We start from the raw sequence: 20000 nt of genomic DNA, 5'->3' as shown, positions 1-20000 counted from the left end.
AAAGTTTAGGTTTAAGAAGGAAATAGGCAAGAATTGGTTTACCAACAGAGTGGTTAACGAATGGAATAGACTTAGTAACCATGTAGTGAGCGCTGAAACGATTGGTTGTTTTAAGAGAAGATGAGATAACTTTATGAATAGGGATGACAGGTGGTAAGGGACATGGAACTGCCTAGTGTAGGCCTTATGGTCTCTTGCAGTCTCCTCCATTCTAATGCTCTCGTGTATGTAACTGACCTGTGATTCTGTTAACAGAGTTCACAAATAAGAAATTTCATTGACAGTATCCCATAAGTGTGTTGGACTCCTCAACAATTATGAAAAAGAAATACCTGTTGGTGTAACGGGCCTAAAATAACAACAATAACTACTACGACATACGCCACCTCCATGACAGGAAAAAAAAAAAATTAATCTGGACCATGAAAGCATTTTTTCCAATTTCAATTACAAACTGTTACTCTGCAAGGCTTTTGTCAACACAACGCAATTACTTCCGACACCTCGCACTAGCGTCGTCGGGTCAAAACAAGCACAAAGACGACAAGTATTCAAGGGCAGACGCAAGTCAACTACAATGAAGCCGCTCGTTCCTACACCCACCCTCCCTACCTCCCTCCGTTCTTCCCTTCCTTCCTTCCTTCCTTCCTCCCTTCCTTACTTCCCTTCTTTCCTTTTCTCCCTTATTACCTCCCTCGCTTCTTCCTTTTCTTCCTACCTCCCTCACTCCGTTCTTCCTTTCCTTCCTTCCTCCCTCCCTTCCTTCCTCCTTCACTTCTTTCCTCCCTTCCTTCCTTCCTCACTCACTCCCTTCTCTTCTTTCTTCTCTCCCTTATTCCCTTCCTTCCTCCCTCCCTCCCTCACTTTCTTCATTCCTTCCTTCTTCCCTCCCTAGCTTCCTACCTTCCTTCTTCATTTCCTTCCTCTCTCCCTCCCTTCGTTCTTCCCTTCCTACCTTCCTTCCTTTCCTCCCTCCCTCCCTCCGTTCTTCCATTCCTCCCTCAGTTATTTACTTCCTCCCTCCCTCCTTCCCTTCCCCCTCACTTCCTTCCTCATACCCTCCCCTCCTTTCCTTCCTTCCTTCCTTCCCTCCCTTCCTCCTTCCTCTCCCTCCCACCATTTCCCCTTTCTCCCTATCTTCCCTTTACCTGATTCCTCTTCCCTCCCTTTTGCTTATTCTTTTTCCTCCTCTATTTTATATTTCCACTCTCCTCTCTACCCTCTTTCCTCCTCCCCATCCTCTTTCCTACCTTTCCCCTTCCCTCCAACACTCTCCCCTTCTCTCCTCCCTTTCTTCCCTTTTACCTTCCTTTTAACGTTCCCCCTTCCCTTTCCTACCTACCTACTTCTCCCGCATTTACCCTCCCTCGCCCCTTTCTTATCCACGTAGGTGGTAAGGGACATGGAACTGCCTAGTGTAGGTCTTATGGTCTCTTGCAATCCCCTCTATTTTTATCTTCTTCCTTCCTTTCTTAATCATTCCACCTCCTCTACCTCCCACCCACTCCCTTCTCTCTCCCTCCCAAACTCTCACCTCCCCCACTCTTAACCATTCACCCAACTTCTTCCCTCCCTCCTCCCCCCTCTTTCCCACCCACTCCACCTCTCCACCTCCCACCTCCTAGCCTATAAAACTCCCCCTTCTCTCCCACTCCCTCCCTCCCTCATTTCCACTTTACCTAACCCATAACACTCTACCTTCCCTCCCTTTCTCCCTCCGAACCACTTACCCACTTTTCCGCCCTCATGGACTTCGTCCAACAAGTGAGCTCGAGTAAACCTTCTTTTTTTTCACGAACTCGATAAAACGCGTCGCGAGTTTTCTTGAGCGTCGCAAATAGTCCTCTATCGACGGACGGGAGATCAGGTCGACTTATGCCCAGGTCGACTCGACCCGAATCGACTCACATGAAACATAAGAACATAAGAATGGAGGGAACTGTTGGAGACCATAAGGCCTACACTAAATAGTTCCATGTCCCTTATCTCGACCCGAATCGACTCACATGGAACGTCATCATCCAAGCGAAACCCTCGTACACATAAGAACATAAGAATGGAGGAGACTTAGAGACCATAAGGCCTACACTAAACAGTTCCATGTCCCTTATCTCGACCCGAATCGACTCACACGAAACGTCATCCAAGTGAAACCTTCGTACACATAAGAATGGAGGAGACTTAGAGACCATAAGGCCTACACTAAACAGTTCCATGTCCCTTATCTCGACCCAATCTACTCACACGAACGTCATCCAAGTGAAACCCTCATAAGAACATAAGAATGGAGGAGACTGTTAGAGACCATAAGGCCTACACTAAACAGTTCCATGTCCCTTATCTAACCTTCTTTTAAAATAACCAATTGTTTCAGCACTCTTAAAAGGTTACTAAGTCTATTCCATTCGTTAACTCACTGTTGGTAAACCAGTTCTTGCCTATTTCCTTCTTAAACCTAAATTTGTCCAGTGTATATCCATTACTACGCGTCCTGTCCTGATGTCTTAATATGATGACCTTGTCTACATTACTCCTCTCCTACTTCGGTGTGGGTGGCTGTCACGGAGACGAATACAATAGTTTGGGGGGTGGGGGGGACGAAACTGAGGACAAAAATCTCACACGGTTAATAAGTTGTTCAATGAAATGGACTCTACCCCCAACCTTTTTTCAGGCGACCCCCAATCTGATCCTCACGATAAAACCGCGACCTCACTAATCGTATATGTGTTAATATATGTGACTAGTTGATTGTAAAAACTAGGAGACAAGTATAATAAACATATGTGTAAGAAAAGTAATGTAAGGTTATAAAAGACAAAGTTAACATAATTGAATTTTATTAATGAATTCATATAAATTTGCAACAAAAAATTTAGCATACATGATGTCTTGGAATTGCTTGACGGGACTTGAAGTAATAGAGAAACTGCCACCAAACTAGAGGCATCTGATCCGTCCCATACTGGAATATGCAGCAATGGCCACAGGTCCCAAAAGACAAAGAAAGATCAAAGTAAAATCGAGAGAATGTAAAGAACAACAACTGGAATGATCTTTTGCCTATCAGTGACACCATATAAGGAGCGATTAGGTAAAACTGGATCCTCTCTCATTAGAGGAAAGATTGTTGACATGATCGTTGTGTTCCGAACAAAGAACTAGACAACACTGACAGGGTAAGACATGTTTTTTCTGGCATGGGAGAGTGACAAGAGGTCATAGGAACAAAAAAGATAACGTGCTTGAATAATATAAAACAGTTTCTGTAATAATATAAATGAAGAAACACTCGAATAAAAATTCTTACATAAATTTAAAGCCATGTTAGAGGAACGGAGACAAGGAGACGAGATCCTGTAAATGTAAATATTATTTTCCTGTAAATTATTACAAGTAGGTAAACACACATACACACAAACACACACACAGACACACATGTACGCACACATACACTGGTTGCATCCATACCCCAACCTCAACATACGTACATGCACACACACACACGCACACACACACACACACACACACACACATATATATACACACACATAAGCACACACTCATATGCACACAAAGGAAATATGGCCTAAGTCTTACACACAGGAGAATAAAGACTAAAATCGCAGATAATGAAATATAAAAAAGATCAAAGTAAAACCTATTTGGCGCCCATAACAGGGACATTCCACCACAACTGTGGCGTACAGAATGCGAAGTGCGCTGTCACACGACAAAATCTAGTCCGTCTAGGCCCTAGGGAAAGGGTGGGCAGCGATTGGCACGCGTGCCAAACATGGCACATTAACGACTTTTTTCCTCCGGCACGCGAAACCCAGAGCTCACCTTAAAAAAGATGACTAATAAATCTCCAACTTCTTTTGTGTGACCATTGGCAACAGCTTGATGCACTAAGCAGCGGATTAGTACTCTACAAGACTATGCCATCGTGTAGCGCGTCAAGGAAGAGAAGTTCTCAAGAAAAATAGATAAATACATAAATTAAAAACTCAAAAAATCCGGCTGCAGCGCAACTTCGCTGTCGGAGCATTACACACCAAGTTGCCATTAGAATGTCGAATTAAATCTACATGCTTTTGAATATAGAGATGAGTCGCGTTGCCAGACTGGCTGAGGACTTGGACCAATACAGGGCTGAAGTAATGGACAAGATTTCTATAGGCTGTAATGACTGCTATTTATTTTATATCATTTGCTTGTTATTATTTGTCTGTTTATTACTATTTGCTTGATTTTTATTTATTATTAATTATATGTCAACTTATTATTTACTATTTACCTGTTTGTTTACTATTTAACTATACCTATGCATTTATTTGTTTTATTTATTTATTATTATTTATATCATTATAGTTTTTATTTATTTATTTGTCAGTATTATATTTTTTCGCATCCGACCTAGTTATGGACTGAAAGGTCTCCTGTCGGCATGCTCCGCCTTTGTAATCCTTTGTAATATTGGTGGCTATGAAAACACTGATGAAAAAAAACACTGATAAAAAATTGAAAAAAAAATCCCACTGATAAAACACTGATAAAAAAAAAAAAACACTGTAAAAATTGTATTGACACAAAAGTGGCACCAGGGGGAGAGAACGTACTCTCGCCTAATGCTGTAGCGAAAAACTGACGCCGACTCACGCCAGGGGTGAGATCAAGCGCGCTTTCGGCGGGAAACTTACAGAAGGGTTCTGCCAGGAAACCCACACAATTACGCATTTATACAAGCAAAACGAACACAGATAATCAATCACATTTATTTATACATGAAGGGACGGAGAGGGGGGGGGGCGATTTAATGAGGCGGCCTTGCTGTGGATGTGCTTCTGACCCAGGGGAGTGGACGAGATGCAGGAATGACCCGTCACCCAGGAGGAGCCAAGGTAAGAGGGTGGAGGGGAGTGGAGCATGTTAGGGATGGAATGGGTGGGAGTGGTTTTTATGCCTTTGTTTTTTGACTACCTCCCTTGTAAGGAGGAAAAAGTCTTTGGTATACGTATGTATGTATGTATGTGTGAATACAACATACTTGACACGTGTCCACTACATCTCTCTTGTCTTTGCCGATGACGTACTTCTTTTTTAGTCCCTGGAGGTTCTGGAAGTCCGTCGTTTGCATACTTCCTCAACCATGCGTGCTACACCCGCGCTTTACACAGGGCGCAGTGGTACCATTCGCAGCCGCTACTACAGTGGTCCGAGTTCGATTCCCGCCCAGGGCTGATATAATTTCAGCATCGTTCCACTGTGAGTTGCCACTCCAACTCTCGTGAGCAAGGAGGTGTGTGTGTGTGTGTGTGTGTGTGTGTGTGTGTGTGTGTGTGTGTGTGTGTGTGTGTATAAGATCACAGCAATACTCATTGTTCAGACTTACATGAGTCTCAAGCTCTCATCCGGGAGAGTAACAGCTGTCTATCATGAGTCCAACACGTGATCCAAGACCATGATGAATCACACCTTTGAAGAATGCGGTCGACTTTTGGGGAATGGGGACGAGTCGGCGGACAAAACATTTGGTCCAGATCGACACTAGTTCCGCTTGAGCGGCGATGGCGGCTTCAGACTTCAGGCACTGAAAAAGTCGGCGGCGCGTTTTATTGCGGCATTTTCCGTTCAAAGTTCCCGAAATGGAGCCACATTTCGTCAGGCCAATCCTGAATCTATGCATATGCATAAACACAAATGTGTGTGTATGAATGTACCACCTGAAACAGGGCCTTCCCTCCCCCCTTTCTCTCTCTCCTCCCTCTCTCTCTCTCTCTCTCTCTCTCTCTCTCTCTCTCTCTCTCTCTCTCTCTCTTATTCTTACTCGGTCTCTCCCTCTCCAATTATGAGAACGTATCAGAAGACGTTCTGGCAAATATTTATACATGTAAGTAATTTGAGGGTGAAACTTATGCATGCAAACAATTATTCTTACAACCAGTGTGCGTGCATATAATATTGCATGCGCTCAACACACAAAACAAATATCGTCCCTTCGAATAGCCAATATGCATGCATGTAGAGTTTATTTAAAACACGCACACATATATATGTATATATATATATATATATATATATATATATATATATATATATATATATATATATATATATATTTCATATAACGTAGAAACCACTGTTGGAGTAGAAAAGACTGGAAACGGGGAATCTATATATTTCGATTGCAAACTGCAATCCTCTTCAGTAGATACAAATAAGAGAGAGGGCGTGCTGTTTAAGTAGCACCCTTAACAAAAGAAAGGGGAACATGGGAAGATATCTCTACCCTCTTCTCACTCCGTATGTGAGGTCAGGAGGCAAATGAGCTTTCACTAAGTTGGAGATGAAGAGTCCGGACATTATGTCCGGGGACCATTGCCCCTTTGAAATATTCATGTTGGGCTGAAATTCAATGATCGTAGATTCTACCATTTTTCTCCTGAACTCACATCTGGATTTATAAATAAGCTCAGCTCTGTCCCAATCTAAACAATGTTTAAATTGCTTAACATGTTGGAACACAGCTGAGCTATCTTGTGCATATTTAATGGAACGTTTATGTTCAATCATCCTGGTATTCAAATCCCTTCCAGTCTGTCCGATGTAAACTAAGTCACAACCTTTACACGGAATCGAATAAACCCCTTTTCTGAATCATTCATTCCCTCGACCAAGTTTCTTCCCAAAGACAAATTAAATATGATTAATTATTACCCTAACACCATTAATAAAAAGGTGGTAAATGTCCATCAAAGGTTAAAAGAAGAACAGAGCCAAGGGGTTTATTCGATTCCGTGTAAAGGTTGTGACTTAGTTTACATCGGACAGACTGGAAGGGATTTGAATACCAGGATGATTGAACATATATATATATATATATATATATATATATATATATATACATATATATATATATATATGTATATATGTATGTATAATATATAATGGTTTATATAAGTATATATAAACACATACACTGTATGCATAATTTCACTCCAACTTTCCTTGTTTCTCTTTCACTTGTATATCTGTAAACAAAAGCTCCGCCTTGCACTGCAAACCGCGTCACTCGTTGCCCAACGGTGACAGGAACTCAAGCGACGTGACGTCCGCAACCGCTGATTACCGTATCATCACCCCCGCCCCCGGCCGCCGCCCCCGCCATTAATGTGTCACTTGCGCGTCTCCCGCCGTCACTCATTCCTTCTTCCTCCTCCTCCTTCAGCGTTGAAGTCTCCCGGAGTTGAAGCTCCCCGTGAGGTCTTCTGGATGCGGCCAGATGATGTGCAGGTTCGGTGGGAAAATCATCCGGCGAATCACGATGTCTTAGCAAAGACGGCGACTTTTCTTACACCACATAGACTCAGCTCCCTTAAATCCACTGCAGGATCCCCTGCCTGTCCTCTTTGGAACGATGCAGACTCAGTACCTCCGTGATACGTGGTCCTAAATACTGTTCCTAACATAAGAATGAAGGAGGCTTCAAGAGACATTAAGGCCTACAATGGGCAGTTCCATGTCCATTACCATCTACATAATGACAAACACTTATTAGTGTCAGAAGCTTAGATTACGTGATAACGTTAAATTTACGTAAAAATGAATACATCAGAAGGATAAAGAAACAAGAAAAATTGAAGAATTCTAAATGGACCTTTTCTATGTAACTGATGATTTCTACATTTTATCTAGTTGCTGCGTAGTCATTTTATTCAGGTAATCAGCTGATGGATATCCACTGCTCAGCAAATGTGAAAAAAAGTCTCTATGAATAAACTCTCTGCGGCACTGTAATTGAACCGCCGCGGTTCAAACCGCTAGTGTGAACAGGGCCCCTTAGAGTCATATCTTTATAGCGGTGAGGTGGCCGAGTGGTTGAAATACTTCATTCATTCCCAACAACCTCGAGCTCGAGCCTTGGCCTCGAATACCTTTTCGAGGTGGACCCAAGGCATCGATTAATCCATATATACTCACCCAAAAGGAACCTTCCACTATAGCTCCTTCTTTCAAAAAAAAAAAAAAAAAAAAAAAAAAAAAGTGAAAAAAAAAGTGACCTCTCTTTATAAGTTTCCCTCCACTGCTGCTCTCTTTGCAGCTCTCTTTGCGGCTCTTTTGGTTTCTGTAGCGGCGCACCGGTCCACCCCAACATCCTCCATCCGCGCCGCTGGAATGTCCGCCCCATCTCTGATTCCCATCCATCTTTTTAATTAACCACTTATTTTGGACTCCAGCGAACAAAGCTCATTCTGTGTGTTTGTGCCAAATCGCATTCGAGCGCACGCGTGCATGATCACGTGCACGCGCGTGCAGGACTGTATTACACACACACACACACACACACACACACATACACATATATATATATATATATATATATTCGTATATACATGTTTATGTGTGTACATATATGCGGTTTTTTCTTTGTGTGTGTGTATGTGTGTGTATGTATGTGTGTGTGTGTGCGTGCGTGTGTGTATGTGTGTGTGTGTGTATGTATGTGCGCGCGTGTGTGTATGTTTACCTAATTGTAGTACACAGGAAAGGAGGAACGCTCGTTGGGTAGCTCTCATATTCTCCAATTTATCATACCTCGTCTCAAATTCATGTACAATTTCAACTCAATCTATATCCTTGATTTCTAATTATCATGTTTAGATTTAATAATGAAGAGTGTGCGTGTGTGTGTGTGTGTGTGATGCACCATGGTTTTGGATCAAGTGACGGGCTCGTGACTGACAGCTATGACCCTTCCGGATGAAAACCTATGGAAAATATTACGACCTTTTACACACACACGCGCGCGCGCGCATACACATACATCACATAGCTCAAGGGGGCAGTAACGGCCTGTAGTATCTATGAAGGATTTTCAGTCTGTGTGTATGTATGTGTGTGAGTGTGTGTGTATGTGTGTGTGTGTGTGTGTGTGTGTGTGTGTGTGTGTGTGTGTGTGTGTGTGTGTGTGTGTGTGTGTGCGAGATTATCCATACACGCGTGAACGAGTAAACATCTATGCATGCACACGCGAAAGCCCTTGCATAAAGACGGGGCTTTGAGTGGCACTTGAAAACACGGATACCGCCATCGCTCCGATGCCAGCCCAAGCGTCATGTCCCCCCCCCCGGCCCCCTCCGTCCTCCCTCGGAACGAGATCAATTTATTGCAAGTCATTGGAGCCTCCCTTGTACTTGTATACACCCTTCCCCGTCCCCCATCCTCTGCCCAGCTCCCTCACCCCGCCTCCTCAGCCAAGTTTGATTTCGAATCTGGAGAAGTTCCGGTCAGCGTTGGCATTCGCTCCCGGACTCTAACGTAGTTCTGTGTGTCCGGAAGGTGTGGGCGTGGTGTGGTGGGCTCCGCCCGGTGCCGGGAACCGCCCAGCACGCCCATGTTGAAAGAGGGGACGTACAGTGAGAGACAAAAGTCTATTCAAACTAATCTGCTCTTTCATCTTGTCCCCCGAGTTATTTTCGAAACCGCTTTTGTTTCCTTATCGATTATATCCTCACCCACCCAAGTGGGGGGTCCGCACGCCCGCACGCCCATGTGGTCACATATATACATACATAGACCTACACACGAGAGAGAGAGAGAGAGAGAGAGAGAGAGAGAGAGAGAGAGAGAGAAAGTTCATGGGAGGATTCGTAGAATATATGAGGATAACTTATTTCCATACATTGTTTCCTTCAAACTAATTTATATGTTTTAATTTTTGCAAAAAGGAGAAATCAATTCGTGTCTGCGAATACAAAACTAATTGGGCTGATCCGTGCAAAGCGGTGACTTAACAAATTTAAAAACACTGAAGAACATGGCATGCAATGCTTCTCTAAACCCACCTCACCTCACCATCCCACTCCCACGTGGTGGGAAGTGAAAAACCCCTTCTAGAGCAAAGCCTAGTCAATTGAGGCAAGCCGCTGGTTTTTTCCGACGTTAGGTCGCCTCCCCGTGGCGACCCAACCAGGACCAAAATATCCCATGAGGAATGATGGTTATGTGCAGATCCTTCTGATGTCCCCAGGGTCCTGTTCTGGGTCCCTGCTTCTTCTGAGTTCTGGGCATCGAATTCCCAGCAATTGTGATATGAACATAATAATGGAGTAGACTACAAGAGACCATAAGGCCTACACTAGACAGTTTTATACCCATTACCACCTGTCATCCCCATCCATTACGTTATCTAACCTTCTTTTAAAACAACCAACAGTTTCAACACTCACTAAATGTTAACTAAATCTATTCCATTCGTTAACCACTCTACTGGTAAACCAGTTCTTGCCTATTTCCTTCTTAATCCTAAATTTGTTCTATTTAAACCCATTTCTTTCTTTAGGACTCGTGCTTTGTTCTGAAGAACAGAACACAACACATTTTCACAAAGGTGATCCAGGGCTTTAACAAGGGTGATGCAGGCAAGGTCATCATATTAAAACAACAGGGCAGGACTCGTAGTGACGGATTTAAATTGGACAAATTTAGGTTTAAGGAAATAGGCAAGATTTTTTTTTTTTTTTTAGAATACCACCGTAAGAATCTTACGGTGGTATTCTTAAAAAAATATTTCCTTATATAAATCTTTCCCTTCCAATGATTTCTATAAGATTTATATAAGGAAATAATTTTTTTTTTACGAATACCACCGTTACATACAAGAACAAACATATAACAAAGCTATCTAAGAATATAAGCACAAATTTTCCTAAACATGTGTTTGGTTTCTGATTAGAGTTATTTTATCTAAAAAAAATCTATAATATGTCTTTAAATACATTACGCGCCCTGTAGATTAAACAAACATTGGTAGCTCGCTGGCCAAGCCGGTTAGAGCGTCGCTACTTGCGGCGGAGGTCGAGGTGACGGTGGTTCGAACCCTGCCGCCAGCGAGTTGGACCAAGGACATGGTTCATTAAATTCTACATTACAATGTCCTCTGTAAGGGGAACTGTCCTTGCCTCCTGATGGGGTAGTTCGCGACGTTACACCAAATCACCGTAAAATATTCGGTAAGTTGACACACAACTCCAAATTATGGAACATTTGTACTCAAGTCTACCTCGTCCATGGGGAACACCCTAAACCATTCGTAACGAATATAAACACGTTATGCTCACGCATGCGCGTTGACCTATACCCCAAATGAAAACATTAATTACAAATAAGCACCTCCGGATAGATTAAAAAAAAAACGCAATCTCATCCAGCCGAGTCTGATGGTGTAGAGATCAGGATATTAGTTCGGAGTAGCAACTCTAGAAACGAGTTTGTTAATATACATCGCCCCAACAGGATCATTTAATTAAAGTTAAGTTAGGTTTGGTTAAGGTTACGCTTGTTAAGATCAGCCACCCCAAATATTAACTTGTTAAGATTAGCCTCCCAAATATCAACCTGTTAAGATTAAGCACCCCAAATATCAACTTGTTATGATAAACAACCCACATGTGTTTTGAGGTTATAGATCTTTACAACATCCCCCAAGACAAAGAATATTATTGCCTTGATTCTCTGAGAGAGAAAAAAAAATCCTTTGTCCCCAAACAAAGAAAACGTAACGAGATAAAAGAAATACATTGACGCGACTGTGATTGTATACCGACAAATCCTACGTTATGAAGACAGGATGTGCATTCATTTTTTGACCTCGCTGTCTGGGTTTTATTCGCCAAAGAAAGCGTAGTTTTGCCTCCTGTGCCCCGAAGACTAGCCAAGCGTGTATCATAGATCCTGGAGTTCTGTTGTACCAAGACACTTGCATTGTCTTCATCCACACGACAGCTCAGGATCAGCGGCGACATGACGTAAGGGCGTCCTTGGTATTCTCGTCAGGACAATGCAAAGGATGAGACTTAAAAAAAAAAAAAAAAAAAAAAAAAAATAGTTTTCTTTCTTTCACACGGACGTTCATGTTTGTTTGCTTCGTCTATTAATAAATGTCGAAATCCGGTTGTATGATTCTTAGAATGGCTGGCTGGATGACCATTCCTCCCCTCGCCCAGCGTCGCTACTATCTTGTCCCTATCGAAGCAACTTGCTCTACCTGCCCTCAACTCCTGTCCGTGATGATGAAATGCCCACACACTGACAGTGAGTGCACACACACAAACACACACACACACACACAGATGGAGATAGTGAAAGAGAATGACAGTGAAAAAGAGAGATAGTGAGAGAGAGAGATAGAGAAAGAGACAAAGATAATGAAAGAGAACGAGAGATACAGTGAAAGAGATAGTGTGTGAGAAAGAGACAGTGAAAGAGAGGGAGAGATAGTGAGAGAAAGAGATAGCGAGAGAGGGAGAGAGAGAGAAAGAGAGAGAGAGAGAGAGAGAGAGAGAGAGAGAGAGAGAGAGAGGGCTGGAGTGCAACATAGTAATCAGCTAATGACAGACCGGGATGCACTGACCCGAAAGACCAATCAGATTCGGGATCCGCAGATCGCGGCTTTGAGGACGCTGACCACACACCTTCCTTCTGAAGAACTTCTTGCAATGAGTAAGTTCGAGTACGGAGAACCGGCTCAGACATCCTGCAGGAGTGCATAGCGTTCCTCCGTCGGTAGCATAGAAGTGGTGGCGGCACACTAGGCTAGCATGCTACTTGCTTTTGCTACTTGCTTTGAGTAGAAACGACTTCGGTTACGATATTCTAGACTCCCGTAAGAACATCTCAACAATTTTGTGTCTAACATTCGTATTCTAGGTTGAACTTCTCGTAGTTCGTCATTTAGCTTCTCAGTATATGACACAAGAGTGATCTAATATTTGGAAACTTAAAAAAAAAAAACAAAATATCGTAACCGAAGACGTTTCTGCTCAAACGAAGTAGCAAAAGCGAGTAGCATGCTAGCGATAAATGCCTAGTGTGCCGACACCTCACTACTACCCAATGTCCCGCGCATTCCTTTCTTGGTGATTGAATCGGTGTGGCAAGAGAAGGGGCTTTTGTTGGCGCGCCCGGCAACCTCGCGCGGTGACTTCAACGCCAAGTCGTCTGCCTGGTTTGTCGACAACCCCGACACAGACAGAGGGCTTGATATACAGACTCAACTCGACTCATTGACTATCATGAACAACACGCATAATCATACACATATCCCATACCAAGCCCTCTACACTCCCTCCTCTCCTGATATCACCTTTTGCTCCCCCTGCCTAACCCCAACAACATCATGGAGAGTGGTCGGAGCCCTTGGTTCTGACCACCTTCCAATCATCATCACCACCAAAACAAGATGCACCCCAGCTGGCCACAGACACACTTACACCAATTACAAGAGAGCTAACTGGGAAGCCTTTAATGAAGAGACAGAACAACATTTTGAAACACTTAACAGTACACCAATCACAAACATAAACAATGCTGTGCACGCTTTTAATACAATCATACAAAACGCAGACAAGAGATACATCCCTAGAGGCAACAGAAAATCACACAACCCCAACTTCACACCAGAAATCCAAGGCCTCATCAGACAACGTGACACACTTAAACACGATACCCCCACACCTATCCCTCAAAACATAGCAGACCAAATACAAACACTAAACACTGTGATTGCCAATAAAATACATGAACAAAAAACACAAAATTGGCAAAACTTTATCAATACACTTGATCACAAAACAAACACCAGCAAATTGTACAAAACACTCAACAGCATCACACTATCCAACACTAACACTACACGCTCTCACGCAGCAATAATCACAACAACAGATAATCTACCCTCAAACAGACAACAAGCAAACGCACTCATACGTCATTTTGCACAGACGAGCCATCTTACATCTCACCCTGACGACCGACGCACCATTCGACGTAAGAAAGACTTTCCCACAGACTCAGACTATACACCCTTCATAGACAGTCAGACAAAACTCATAATGCATAGTCTCAAGCACTCATCTGCCTGTGGCCCTGATAACATAAGCAACATCCACCTAAAACACATTGGACCACAAGGTATACACGCACTCACAAACATTGCAAACTACAGCTATTCACACAACACTATACCCGACATCTGGAAGCATGGTAAAATAATCACCATCCCAAAACCGAACAAAGACCCAACAATCCCATCATCGCACCGCCCAATCACACTTCTCTGCACCCCCTCTAAAGTCATTGAACGCCTAATACTTAAACTTGTCACACCATATATTCCCCTTGCTGACTCACAACACGGTTTTAGGCCACTACACTCCACAAACACTCTTCTGACAAACCTCACACAAAGAATTTTTGATGGCATCAATTCAGATAGGCCCCACCACAGAACACTTCTTATAACATTGGACATTAGTAAAGCTTTTGATGCTATCCCCCGCCACAACCTAACAAATAAAATATATAACACAGACATGCACAATAACACCAAAAGATGGCTGGCCAATTATCTGGCAGGCAGGAATGCTCATGTGTCATATAATGGCCAATCATCGCACATCAGAAACATTAAGAACGGAGTACCGCAGGGCTCAGTTCTATCCCCCACATTATTTAATCTATACATGCATGACTTACCCACGCCAGACACCTCAGAAATACAAATCTCTTCTTACGCAGACGACATAACAATCACATGCACACATCGTAACACAGACAAAGCTGCAGAAATAATCCAGCCTTACCTTGACACACTCAACACATGGTTCATCACAAACAGACTCAAAATAGCTCCAACCAAATCTACAGCAACACTTCTCACCAACTGGACAAAAGAACACAAATACATACCTCATCTCTACATCAACAACACTCTAATACCACACACAAACACACCGAAAATTCTTGGTGTAACATACGATACATCCATGTCTTTCAAACAACACCTCACAAACATAAAAAACAAATGCACACCTAGACTTAACGCACTTAAGTCAATCACTGGAACAACATTTGGACAAAACAAAGAAACTAATATAACAATATACAAACAATGTATACGCTCAGTGATGAATTATGCGAGTCCTGCATGGGCTCCTAATCTCAGTGAGACACACCACAACACCCTTCAAATCATACAAAACAAAGCCCTAAAAACAATTACAGGCTGCACAAATACATCACCTACAGACCATTTACACCATGAAACAAAAGTCCTCAAAGTCAAGGAACACCTCGACATGAGAGGCACACAAACACTTGCTGCAGCCACCACAAACACATCACACCCGTTACACTACATAGCAGAACACCCACACACACCAAGAAACATTAAAACTACACCCAAAGACCTTTATTACACAAAGATACTCTCTTCTCTTCCTCCACAACCACCAAATACCAGCCTCCGGAAACATATTCATAATCATATCACTCACCGCTCCATTAACACACTGAAAGACAACACACTGCTGCATGCCAGACCCCCTGATATCCACCCTTCTGAATCCTCTCTCCCACGTAAGGACAGAGTCCACTTGGCCAGACTGCGATGCGGTCACCACCCAGCACTTCTAAGCTACCAGAGGAGGCTGGACGACCGTGTTGTGAACAGCTGCCCAGGATGTAACACTTCACCCCATACCATACAACACATAATGGAAGACTGCATTATACACAATCATGCACGCAAACAACACAACATACACTCTATAAAGGATTTGTGGGAAAACCCAGTCTCGGCTGTGGCCTTCCTTGGGGAGACGGGACTGCTCGGACAGACAGTCTAGGGAACGACAACAACAACAACAACAACCTCGCCTTTAGGCTTCCTCTGTAGTTGCGTCACCACACCAAACAATAAACATAAAGAGAGAGACTGAAAGAGAGAGAGCTGTAGAGAGAGAGAGAGAGAGAACGAAAGAGAGAGACCGTGAAAGAGAGGGGGAGAGAGATAGCGAGAGAGGCAGAGAAAGAGGGAGAAAGAGAGAGGGAAAGAGAGAAAGAGATAGAGAGAGAAAGAGAGAGAGGGAGAGAGAGAGAGAGATATATAGATATAAATAGAGAAAAAGAGAGATGGAGATAGAGAGATAGAGATAAAGAGTGATAGAAAGAGAGAGATAAAGAGAGAGAGATAGAGAAAGAAAGAAATGGATAGAGACTTGCAAAGAATACGGATAATCAAGAACCTTCACACAATCCAAAACCAAGACAGACACCAAAAATGTTCTTTTTCCTTTAAGCTAGCCAGTCGATTTTATTCACCTGAGGGTATGAACCCGTAACCAACTGGGGGTCTCGACCGTGTGTGGTCCCCAATTCATCCCCTCGAGTGAATAAAATCGACTGGCGCTGGTTTGAAAATGCGTTGCCGTATTTACGGGGTTAAGAATTAAGCATTTCGCTATTTAAAGTTGATATGATGGCCGCTGTAACGTCCCCTCAACTTGAAAATGCTTGGACATGAAGTCTCGCACGCACGCACGAACGCACACACACACAGGCACACACACACACACACACACACACACACACACACACACACACACACACACACACACGACTCGGTGGCGCGGTTGATAGAATCCCTTACTGTCACTGCGACGGTCCGGGTTCGAATCCTGCCCAGGGCTAAAATAATTTCAGTACCGCTGCGCTTCGAGTCGTTACTCCAATTCTCGTGGGCGGTGAGTTGGGGGTCACAGCATTACTCATACATCGTTCATACGAGCTCTGAGCTCTCTTCCGGGGGGGAAATAGCTGTCGATCATGAGTCCAGCACGTGGTCCAAAGACCAAGGTGAATACACACACGCACATACGGCTCGACGAAGTGGTAACGTTCGCAACCTATCTTCCAGCGGTCCGAGTTCGATTCCCGCCCAGGGCTGAAATAATTTCAACATCTCCGGTACTCCACTTCTAGTGGGCAAGGAGTTGTGTGTGTGTGTGTGTGTGTGTGTGTGTGTGTGTGTGTGTGTGTGTGTGTGTGTGTGTGTGTGTGTGTGTTCGTGTGTAAAGTAACAGCATTACCCACAGATCGGTCATATATGAGCTCTGAGCTCTCATCCGGGAGGGTAACAGCTGTCGATCACAAGTCCGAAACGTGATACAAGACCGTGGTGGTGAATCACACACACACACACACACACACACGGAGGTCCGGAGCTGGTGAGGAGACTGAGATACAGACTGTAATACACACACAGACATATACACAGTCTATGTCTACGAAAGAAACTGTCCCTAAACAGACATTTCACAGACAAACGAACCCCAACAGAGCGCCCTCGACGGGAGCGTACAGACAGAAGCTCTCCGATGGATCTGAGACCCAAAAACCACCGCCATTTTTTGCAGAACAGGAGAACTAATCCAACGCTAAGAGGAAATTATCGAAGTTCATATTTTTCTCCCCCCGGACATAATTTGCATGAGAGAGAAAGGGGGGGGGAAAGGGGGGGAAGGGGGGTCAAGAATCCCCGCGTAATCACAGACCAGTGCACATTCCTTCAATTAAAATCTCCGAGGGGAGCCGAGAGCTCTTCATTTCTCGAAGGGAGTCAACCCTGGGGACCAGGTCCACTGAGAAGGAGGAAGAGGAGGAGGAAGAGGAGGAGGAGAGGAGGGAGAGGAATGGAGGAGGAGGAGGAGGAGGAGGAGGAGGAAGAGGTTAGGAGGAGACGGAAGAGCTTAGGAGAACGAGGAATAGGAGAAGGAAAGGGAGGAGGAGGGGAAGGAGGAGAAGGAGGAGGAGGAGGAGGAGGTTGGAAGAATAAGAAAGAGGTTACGAGGAGAAGCAAGAGGTTAGGAGGAGAAGGAGGAAGAGGAGAAAGGGAAGGGAAGTAAAATAATTATAAAGAAAGGATGGAGGAGTAAACGGAAGGGGTTAGGAGAAGGAGGAGGAGAAGGAGAAAAAGAAGAAGGTGAAAGAAGAGGGGGAGGAAGAGGAGGAGAAGAAGAAGAAAAAGAAAGGGAAAGGAGGAAAAGGACGAACAGAAGGAAAATTTGGAAGAAGAGGAGGAGGAGGGGGAGGAGGATTAGGAAAAGTGATCTTGCCACAAGAGATACTAGACGACTTGCATCTCAAGACGTCGGATTCTCTCTCTCTCTCTCTCTCTCTCTCTCTCTCTCTCTCTGCAATAGCATACTGAGAACCATCCATCTCAACAGCGCATATAACGTGTCGTTATTTCTATTTCCTGTTGGCAAAGATTGGCATTCTTCATTCGGTTTTCCCCCAAATGTCTTCCACCGAAGACCCCAACGCAGAAACTCCCGAAGACAGACACGAACAAAGATTCTTGGAACCACGAGTCCAGCACTTTATCCACCGGACCATCCCGACACCCGATCTCTCTCTGATTCATCGAATTGCCACGGGTGGAGGAGGGGGGGAGGGAGTGAGGGGGGGAAGGGTGGGTATTAGGGGGAGGGGGAGGGGGAGGGGAGGGGGGAGGGGGGGAGAGGGGGCAGAGCAGGTGGATCCTGTTGGTGACCTTGTCCATCCCACATCCTACCTAGCACCCGCCGCCGGGCGATGACGTGGGCAGACCCGTCATCCAAAAGTGTGTATGCACGAATGTACGTATGTACATATATGTATATGTACGTATTTATGTGCGTATGTATGCATGTAGGTATGTGTATATGTACGTGTGTATGTATATGTGCGTATGTATGTGCGTATGTATGCCTGTACGTAGGTATGTGTATATGTACGTGTGTATGTATATGTGCGTATGTATGTATGTGCGTATGTATGCCTGTACGTACGTATGTATGCATGTATGTATGTATGTATGTATGTACATATGTATGTATGAATGCATGTATGTATGTATGTGTGCATGTACGTATATATGTATATATGTATGTGTGAATGTATGTGTGTATGCACGTATGTATATATGCACGTATATATATGTATGTATGTATGAATATATATATTTATGCATGTATGTATGTATGTATGAATGTATGTATGCATGTATGTATGAATGTATGTACATATGTACGTATATATTTATGTATGTATGAATGAATGTATGAATATATGCATTCATGTATGTACTGTATGTACACATGTACGTATGCATGCATGCATATTTATATGTATACATGTTTGCACAAGGAATACGCATGATATTATTTAAGTAAACGTGTAAGTCCGTACATTGTGTATCCACTCACTTGCGAAATTAATTACTGCACGTGCTATGAACCCTCGCCAGCCTTAATGCATCAATTGGCATTCTCTTCGCGCAGTCCACAGAGGGGGAGAGGACATAACTGTACTTGTAATGTACTTGGGGGGTTCAAAGGCTCCATTCTTATGGGTCGTGGGACTATTTAAATGTAAAGCTTCCCTATACATACATACATACATATGTACAGTATGTGCGAAGATCTGGAGTCTGGGATCCATGTTGAAAGGGAGAAGCGTAAACACCAGACTCAAAATGGGAAGTTTAATGCCCGACGCGTATATATATATATATATATATATATATATATATATAATAAACCACAATACACTTTAATTATAAGCCATCAGCATCAAGGGACACTTGTGGAGGCCATCATGCAGAAACTGAAACGTGGTACGGCCAAAAAAAATGTATATCTGTTCCCTGGGACCCAATTAGTGTTGTACGCGCGCGCGCACACACACACACACACACACACACACACACACACACACATATATATATCATACACAGAACCACTGCTGCGTAATGGCCTACAAGGTACAGAGTCTTGAAGAAAAAGGAAAAGAATAAGAAAACGGAGAGAAAAAGAATAAGGAAAAGAAAATAGAAAACGAAAAAAAGAGAAACAGAGAAAGGGAAAAGAAAACGGAGAAACAAAAAGAATATGGAAAAGAAAAATAGAAAAAAGAAAAGAAAGATAAAAAAATAGAAAAAAGAGAAAAAGTAATAACAAAAAGAACATGGAAAAGAAAAATAGAAAAAAAAAGGAACGAAAGAGAAAAAGAAAAAAAAAAAAAAAAAGGAGAAAGAAAAAGGAGAAAGAAAATGGAGAAAGTGTGGGGTGGATTGCGCGCGTTAAAACAATACGACCAAATCTGTTGACAGATAA

The 20000-nt window shown here is 43.3% G+C and overlaps 1 protein-coding gene across 2 annotated transcripts in view; it reads right to left on the bottom strand.

The window, feature by feature from the left end:
- Window positions 1–20000, bottom strand: part of Ent2 (Equilibrative nucleoside transporter 2) — a 1314811-nt gene that overhangs the window by 1226582 nt on the left and 68229 nt on the right. The gene's annotated exons all lie outside the window — the stretch shown is intronic.

The sequence above is a fragment of the Oratosquilla oratoria genome, chromosome 31 (assembly GCF_046742065.1).
Source record: "Oratosquilla oratoria isolate Oo_2021 chromosome 31, ASM4674206v1, whole genome shotgun sequence".
Classification (NCBI taxonomy): Eukaryota; Metazoa; Arthropoda; class Malacostraca; order Stomatopoda; family Squillidae; genus Oratosquilla; species Oratosquilla oratoria.
The sequence above is the reverse complement of the archived record's forward strand: the minus strand, read 5'-3'. Positions and strand labels throughout refer to the sequence as shown.